This window comes from Macaca mulatta, chromosome 15 (assembly GCF_049350105.2).
Source record: "Macaca mulatta isolate MMU2019108-1 chromosome 15, T2T-MMU8v2.0, whole genome shotgun sequence".
NCBI classification, from domain to species: domain Eukaryota; kingdom Metazoa; phylum Chordata; class Mammalia; order Primates; family Cercopithecidae; genus Macaca; species Macaca mulatta.
The window spans coordinates 91,080,305-91,088,590 of record NC_133420.1 but is presented as its reverse complement, the minus strand read 5'-3'; the positions used below and the strand labels follow the sequence as shown (position 1 = coordinate 91,088,590).

Genomic DNA, 8,286 nt, shown 5'->3' with positions numbered 1-8,286 from the left:
GTGCTTTGGCTTCCACTGCTCTATAGAAATTGTTCTTGTCAAGTTCATGACTGACCTTCCATTGCTAACTCCAATTGATGGTCATTTCCTAATTTTTGTTAGAGCTGGACTGTCAGAAGCATTTACCCTCCTCCTTGAACAACATATTAATTTGGCTTTCATCTCATCATACTTTTCCATTTTGTTTTGTTTTGTTTTGTTTTTTTCCATCATATGGGCCACTTTTTCTCAGTTTTCTTTGCCTTTTCTTTTCAAAACCCTAATGTCGGGAACGCAGCAGGAATCCGCATCTGGGAACAGAGCCCTTTGCTCCTCCCTCAGAATGAACAGAGACCAGAAATCAGATGTTTATGCCCAAGAAAAGCAAGATTTTGTTCAGCACTTCTCCCAGATCGTTAGGGTGCCGACTGAGGATGAGATGGGGCACCCAGAGACAGGAGATGTATTGCCCTGCTCAAGGAGGTCCTGGAGTACAATGCCATCGGAGGCAAGTATCACTGGGGTTTGACAGTGGTAGTAGCGTTCCGGGAGCTGGTGGAGCCAAGGAAACAGGATGCTGATAGTCTCCAGTGGGCCTGGACTGTGGGCTGGTGTGTGGAACTGCTGCAAGCTTTCTTCCTGGTGACAGATGACATCATGGATTCATCCCTCACCCGCCGTGGACAGATCTGCTGGTATCAGAAGCCGGGTGTGGGTTTGGATGCCATCAATGATGCTATCCTCCTGGAAGCATGTATCTACCGCCTGCTGAAGCTCTATTGCCGGGAGCAGCCCTATTCCTGAACCTGATCAAGCTCTTCCTGCAGAGTTCCTATCAGACTGAGATTGGGCAGACCCTGGACCTCATCACAGCCCCCCAGGGCAATGTGGATCTTGGCAGATTCACTGAAAAGAGGTATAAATCTATTGTCAAGTACAAGACAGCTTTCTACTCCATCTACCTTCCTATAGCTGCAGCCATGTACATGGCAGGAATTGATGGTGAGAAGGAGCATGCCAATGCCAAGAAGATCCTGCTGGAGATGGGAGAGTTCTTTCAGATTCAGCATGACTACCTTGACCTCTTTGGGGACCCCAGTGTGACCGGCAAAGTTGGCACTGACATCCAGGACAACAAATGCAGCTGGCTGGTGGTTCAGTGTCTGCAACGGGCCACTCCGGTACAGTACCAGATCCTGAAGGAAAATTACGGGCAGAAGGAGGCTGAGAAAGTGGCCCGGGTGAAGGCACTGTATGAGGAGCTGGATCTGCAGGCTGTGTTCTTGCAATATGAGGAGGACAGTTACAGCCACATTATGGCTCTCATTGAACAGTACGCAGCGCCCCTGCCCCCAGCCATCTTTCTGGGGCTTGCGCGCACAATCTACAAGCGGAAAAAGTGACCTAGAGATTGCAAGGGCGGGGAGAGGAGGCTCTCAATAAATAATTGTGTAACCTTAAAAAAAACAAAAACAAAAAAACAAAAAAACCCTAATGTCTAACCATTAGTGTTCACAGGGCTTTCTCTCTTCTCTGGCTACACATTCTTTTATCCAGGTCTGTAAGATGTATTTGTGTAAATACCATCTACACACCAAAGACTCCAAATTTATAGCTCCAGAATTTTCCCCTCTGAATGCTAGGCTTATATATATGATTCCATGATAGCTCTCTTAGAAGTATAATAGGTATTCAAATGTACACAACCAAAACAGAACTCTTGGTTCTTACCTTCTATAGTCCTTCTTTCTACATCTTAAAAAATGAAACTAACTGCTCAGGCCAAAAATTTTGGAGTCATTTCTCACTCCTCTTTTTTCATACCCTATATCCAATCCATTAATATCTGTTGACTCTAACAGCAACAGATATCCAGAATCCAACCTTTTCTTATCAACTCCACTGCTACTACCAAATTTAAAACACCATCACTCTTCACATTGATCAGTACAGACGCTTCTTAACTTGCTTTTCTGCTCCTATTCCTGTATCTCTACAGTGTATTTTCCACACAGCGGTGAAAGTAATCTTTTGAATATATAATGATTTTATTACTACTCAAAATCCTCATCACATTTAGAAAAATTACCAAAGTCCTTCCTCTCAAGAGTAAGCCCGAGGTGCTGTGTAATTTTAATCCTCTCAAACCTCATCTCCTAACATTTCTTCTCCCACATTCAGTTTCCTTCAGTCACATTACCTTAAATTATCCTTAAGGGGGGAAACATACAAAAATAAACAACAATTCTTCCAAGAGTAATGACTCAAGTTCAGGATTTAATGAAAATCAAGGTGAGGGGATTCAAGAAAGTGGTCATGGAGAGGTTGACATTTGAGCCATGTTTTAGGAATGGGTATAATGTTGAAAAGCAGAGCTCGGAAGATGGAAGATATGTTTGGATGTGTTATAGCAAGCAAAATAAACTGAGCACCAACTATGTCCCAGAGACTATGGGGTATAAAAAACTGAGTGCAGGTAGGAGAACCTGTGTACACCTGGGGTATATATGTTCCTGGGTTTCTGGGGAATCCTGAGTATCTTTAATGCAAATAAACAGTTGTCTACAACAGTTAAGGGAGAAGAAACAACATGATATCCAGCGAGTGCACTAGCCAATGGCAATGCATAACTTCTCTTCTTCCACCTTCCTCCACTCTCCCATCGTGTTTAGTGCTCAGCAAATAAATTCTTAAATGATTGTATTAATGCATGCACACTTAATGTGTGCCAAGTACAATCTAAGCACTGGGTACAAATAATTTTAGAATTATTAAGAAGTAGAAATTGGCTAGGCGTGATAGCTCACCCCTGAAATCCCACGCAGCACTTTGGGAGGCTGAGGTGGGCAGATTATGAGGTCAAGAGACAGAGACCATCTTGGCCAACATGGTGAAACCCCGTCTCTACTAAAAATACAAAAAATTAGCTGAGTGTGGTGGTGCACACTGGTAGTCCCAGCTACTCAGGAGGCTGAGGCAGGAGAATCACTTGAACCTGGGAGGCAGAGGTTGTGTTGAGCAGAGATGGTGCCACTGCACTCCAGCCTGGTGACAGAGTAAGACCCCATCTCAAAAAAACAAAAAGTAGAAATTTCTCCAGTATCCTCAATGGGCTTGCTTACTCGGGGTAATAGGCTTAAAATAATTATAGAAATATAGAATGCCGAAGAGAGGGCTTGTTTGGGGTAAAAGAAAGATCCTGTAGCACTACTCACCCTGTGCAAGCACTGCTCACCCATGCTACCATCCAAATCCTATAAAGCACGATTCTTTTGAGCTTCAATTACCTGTCTCCTCACTGAGCCACCATTGCAAGTGTTTCCTTCATGGGATCAATTAAAATACTCACCTCAAAAATGTGTTTTGGCAAAGAGGGTATTTGAAACAATGAAAATAAATTATATGGATATGGATTGGTGGATGTCAATTATAAAACCAGAAGTTACAGAACATATCATACCCTAAACACACACACACAGATGGAGAGAGAGAGAGAGAGAGAGAGAGAGAGAGAGAGAGAGAGAGAGAGAGAGAGACTTTGGTATGCTTTGATGTTTTCCAAAATTTCAAAAGTGTATGCTCAGTTTATAAGGGGCCAGTAAATATTATTTGCCTGTCTATTGTAAGAGTGAAAGCCATACTTAGATATAGATATATCTTAGAAAAATATTCTAAAGCACATCATATACAGAAGAGGGGAATAACTGCTTCTTTTTATTCAGTGTTTACTTTCTGCCAGACAGGGCTGAACATTTTATATGTGCAAGCCCAATTAATTTCTCAATGACACAGATTACCAAAAAAAATGATGCTTAAGTTATGATTTGCCATGAAGTAGTCCAAGTAGAGAGTAGCCGACAAAGCAGTCCAGCATGGAGGCCAATGTAGAAAATGTGATTCTTTTGTCCTTCTAGCCCCTCAGCTACTCTCCCATGTCAGGCCTTCACTAGACAAGCTCAGAGAGATTTAGAGGTCTCCCGACAGTGGTCAGGAGGCCTTTACACCTGTGTGCAAAGTCGGGAGTGTAGTAGAAACTGGGAGATGACCTGGGGAGAACTGGGAAGCTCTGCTATGCAGACCATCTGGGAGGGGAGGTGGAGAGCCTCCCCAAAGCCAGTCCCATCCCCCAACTTCTGTGGCAGCCTGGGTGAGAGGCATGGGGAGAGTGGGGAGAGTGTGGAGAGGCTGGAGCCCAGCTGAGAACGTAATATACTCTTTCCTTTTTATGGATCTGTAGGAAGATATATTAAGGGGTCAAAAAGATCCATCCTACACTATTTAAGGGAAAAAACTCCTTGCTGGAGACAATCTTTAGCAAATAAATTCTTAGAAATTCTTTCACAATTTCATATTCCTTTTCTGATGGGTGAGGAGCAGGGACAGGAATAATCTTCAGTTTATTCTGTCACATTCTAAAATGTCTGTTACTCAGTGCTTCATGTAGAAGGGATGTGGTTGCCTATTTGCCCTGATTGGGAAATACCAAATTAACATGAGATTGACAGTTTAACTCTCCTAGACTTCAAAAAAGCTTTTCTATGCAAAAATGTGGGAAATAAAAAAAAGTATCACCTCAAGTCTTACCAGCAAATATATTATTGTAATTATAGGAGTAGAATTAGAATAATCTCTCTTTAAATTAAAATCCTGGTTCTCTCTTTTTGCCATCCCTATTATAAATCTGTAGCCTCATTTGTTTCTGGGCTAGGAAATTGTAGCAAATATCAGGTAGGAGAGAAGTACCCTTTTTACTGTGCCCATAGTGAGTGTAATGATGGCTGTACTCTTTGTCCCCAGTGGAAGTCCCTTGATATATATCAATGAAGTGATTTTTTCCTTCCCAGGGAGGAGGTGATACTGTGAACTTGCCACTGTGATCATTAATACTTAACAAGACCTTCTCTTCCTTTACCAAAGACAGCCCTGGGGACCATTCACAATGCTTTGTAGTGAAGAATGAAATTAACCTTTTGTAGAGAAGCTCACAGGTCTATTAGAGAACTCATTATGCAGGGACTGGCTAGAGAAAGGGTCTCTATATAATCTCTTAGGCAAATAAAGTAACTTAATTCAATATTTGAAGTGTTAACAGATCTTCTCACAATTGTAGTTTAATTGAACCTGCCCCTGTCCCAAGTAACACGTGGACAGGAATAACAGAGTCTACAAACCGGTCCATATTGGCCAGTCTCAATTGACAAGTCACATTCAAGGACACCGACTAAGTACTTCAGTAAAGCATTAGGTGCTTTGGGGAATGCACTGATGAACAATGACTGGCAGGAGTACCCTTGTTCTCCTATGACAGGCCTCATGATAAATACCAATACTGTGAAAGAACTGCTCCTTCTCAGACACTAAAATATATGGACCATGTATTCCCATGGAAATATCTAATAATGTGGAAAGAAGTATACATTTCCCTCAAACACTATAGACTTGCATAAGCTTAAGTCCTGTCACTTCCATAGCAAATAAATTCTTCTCTAATTCACAAATTCAACTGTGACTCCAATCAGTTCTGGGGAAGAAGGAAGGGAATGAAAGTTAGCAGACATCAAATATCTACCTTATACTGGGATCACACAGAGATATCTAATTTAATGAATGCTGGAATCCAATGTGGTTCATATTGTCCTCTCCATTTTACAAATAAAGAAATTGAAAGCGTTCAGGGAGGTTAAAGCAGCTTGTTAAAACTCACACCTTAGAAAACTAGAGTTGTTAAGTCAGAGATTCATAGCCTTGTGTTTCCATTGTTCTTCAACTTGATTTTCGAAGGTATGGAAAAAAACTTCAAAGATGTCTAATGTAAACAGATGTTTGTATTTCTTTAGAAAAGAAGGGTTCACAAGAAGTTGGATGTTCACAACAGGACTGCAAGTTTGGCTTGGTGTGCCTAGAAATTAATCCTACCCTAACAAGCAAACCTGACAACTCTTCTTAGGCTTTTCACTTTTAAAACAACAATGATATGTGTAAGAAATGAAAGCATGGCCGGGCACAGTGGCTCATGCCTGTAATCCCAGCACTTTGGGAGGCCGAGGAGGGCAGATGATGAGGTCAGGAGCCTGTCCAATATGGCAAAACGCCATCCCTACTAAAAATACAAAATTAGCTGAGCATGGTGGCATGCGCCTGCAGTCCCACCTGCTCAGGAGGCTGAGGCAGGAGAATCACTTGAACCTGGGAGGCAGAGGCTGCAGTGAACAAAGATTGCACCACTGCACTCCAGACTGGGTGACAGAGTGAGAGTCCCTCTCCAAAAAAAAAAGGAAAAAAAAAAAGAAATAAAAGCATTAGGTTATCCCTAGTTTGTTTGTTTTTTTAATTTGTGTTTTTTATCAAAGGAATGCATGTGCCAAGTTTGTCAAGCAATGCTTGAAAAAAAAAAAAGCTTCCCCTCCTCCAAACTTCTCACTTCTGCTCTCCACAGAAACTACTTCTACCTCTTTTAGATGTTCTGCTACTCACTATAATATTGCTACATAGCATGGTTTACTGCTGTGTTTTTGATTTATTTTATTTTAGAACATTATTTATTGAGAAGATTGTGAATAAAATTTTAGGTTGCCAACACCATACACATATGCACATGCTTTACCTACCCCATATTTAAATATTATTTCCTTAAGATAAATTTTTGATATATTATATACTCAGCACTACCATAGGCAATTTGGGAATATAGTGGTGGCCATAATAGACCAAGTTCTTGTCCTCATGAAGCTTATATCTTAATGAGAGAGACAGACAAAAACAAACAAACGTATACTATCAGACAGATAACAGCTAGGGTGAAAAAGGCAGGGTAAGGGGATAGAGAATGGCAGACAAGCAATGATGGTTTCAGTAGGATAATTTTTGTTTAAATCAAAGTTCAATATTTAAATTATTTTGACTGTAGATTTATTTTACACTAAGCCATATGCATGATGACTACATTTCTTGTACAGTTTTTGTTTTCTTTGGAATTAATCCTTGCCTTGGCAAAAGAGTTGGGTGGGGCGTTGGTTTGCCTCTCTTTCTATTACTAAATCATCAGCAGAGTCTCTTCCAGGGTATAAAACGCTTCTCACAAGGACCCAGCAAGCAAGAAACCTACCAGTTCCACATGTTGCCTCCTGTTGGCCCACATTGTCATTTTGCCACTTTCCTCCATCATCATCTTGAGAAATCCTTTTGCCTCTCTCGTGTGCCAGATCTCCTCTTTCCTTATCTCATCTTCCTCTCTTAGTTTAGTCCCTCCCTTTGATGGGACACATCTCCTCCAGCAGTTTCCTAAGAAAAGGTGCATGGGTGGCAATTTTATTCTGCATATTTTGCTTAAAAACATCTTTATTCTACCTTCACACTTGAGTGTTAATTTGTGTGGGTGAAGTATCTTAAATTGAAAAATATTATTCTTTAGAATTTTGGAGACATTGCTCTGTTATCGTCTAACTTCTAATGTTGCGCTTGAGAAGTCAAATGCCATTTTGAATTTTTAATCTTTTCTGTGCAGACTTTTTTTTTCCCTTCACTAAAACTTTTAAGATGGTTTCTTTATTACTGGTTCTGTGATGTTGGAACAGGGTGCCTGGATGTAAATACGTCACCACAAGGTCCTAGCTAGGTACTCAAAATCTGAAATTCATGTCCAATTCTGCAACATTTCCCTTGTATGATTTTTCCTCTTTTCTGTTTTGTCTCTCTTTCTAGAATGCTTATTTGTCAGTCATTGTATCATTTGCTTATTTATCAGCCATTGTATCATTTTTCCCTTTTTTCTTTTTTTGGTCTCTCTTTCTAGAATGCTTATTTGTCAGCCATTGGTTCTCCCGATTTGATTCCTTAAATTCATTGTCTCTCTCCTTCTTCCTTCTTCTCTGTTCTCTTTTTGGGAAATTTTCTCAACTTTATATTTCACCTTTTATATTGAATTTTTCCCGTATTTTTAATTTTGGGGGAAAGTTGTAAGATTTGTATAGTAAACACCCTGTTACTTTTGAATTTTAAATGTTCCCATGTTAATTTTTAATTTTCAATATATTTTTATAGTTCTCTGGGTATTTCTACATATAGCATCCTGGTATTCCTTCATGCATGAAACATTTTCTCTTATCTCTCAGGAATTTGTTTCCATCTTTCTTCTACTGTTTGTCTCTGCTTCCTCAAGGCTGCTTATGTTTTTCTCCTTGGTTTTCAACTCTTTAGTGTTAGGCACTTTCTTCAAAGGTCTGCCGATCCTTGGCTATTTGTTCATGTTAACAGTAAAGAATGGCTGTACAGATACAGTATTTTCCCATGCTTCTGGAAATCATCCAA

The 8,286-nt window shown here is 40.3% G+C and overlaps 1 pseudogene; it reads left to right on the top strand.

The window, feature by feature from the left end:
• Positions 1–273: 273 nt before the first annotated feature.
• LOC716748 (farnesyl pyrophosphate synthase pseudogene) lies at positions 274–1,436 on the top strand (annotated as a pseudogene).
• Positions 1,437–8,286: the final 6,850 nt, after the last annotated feature.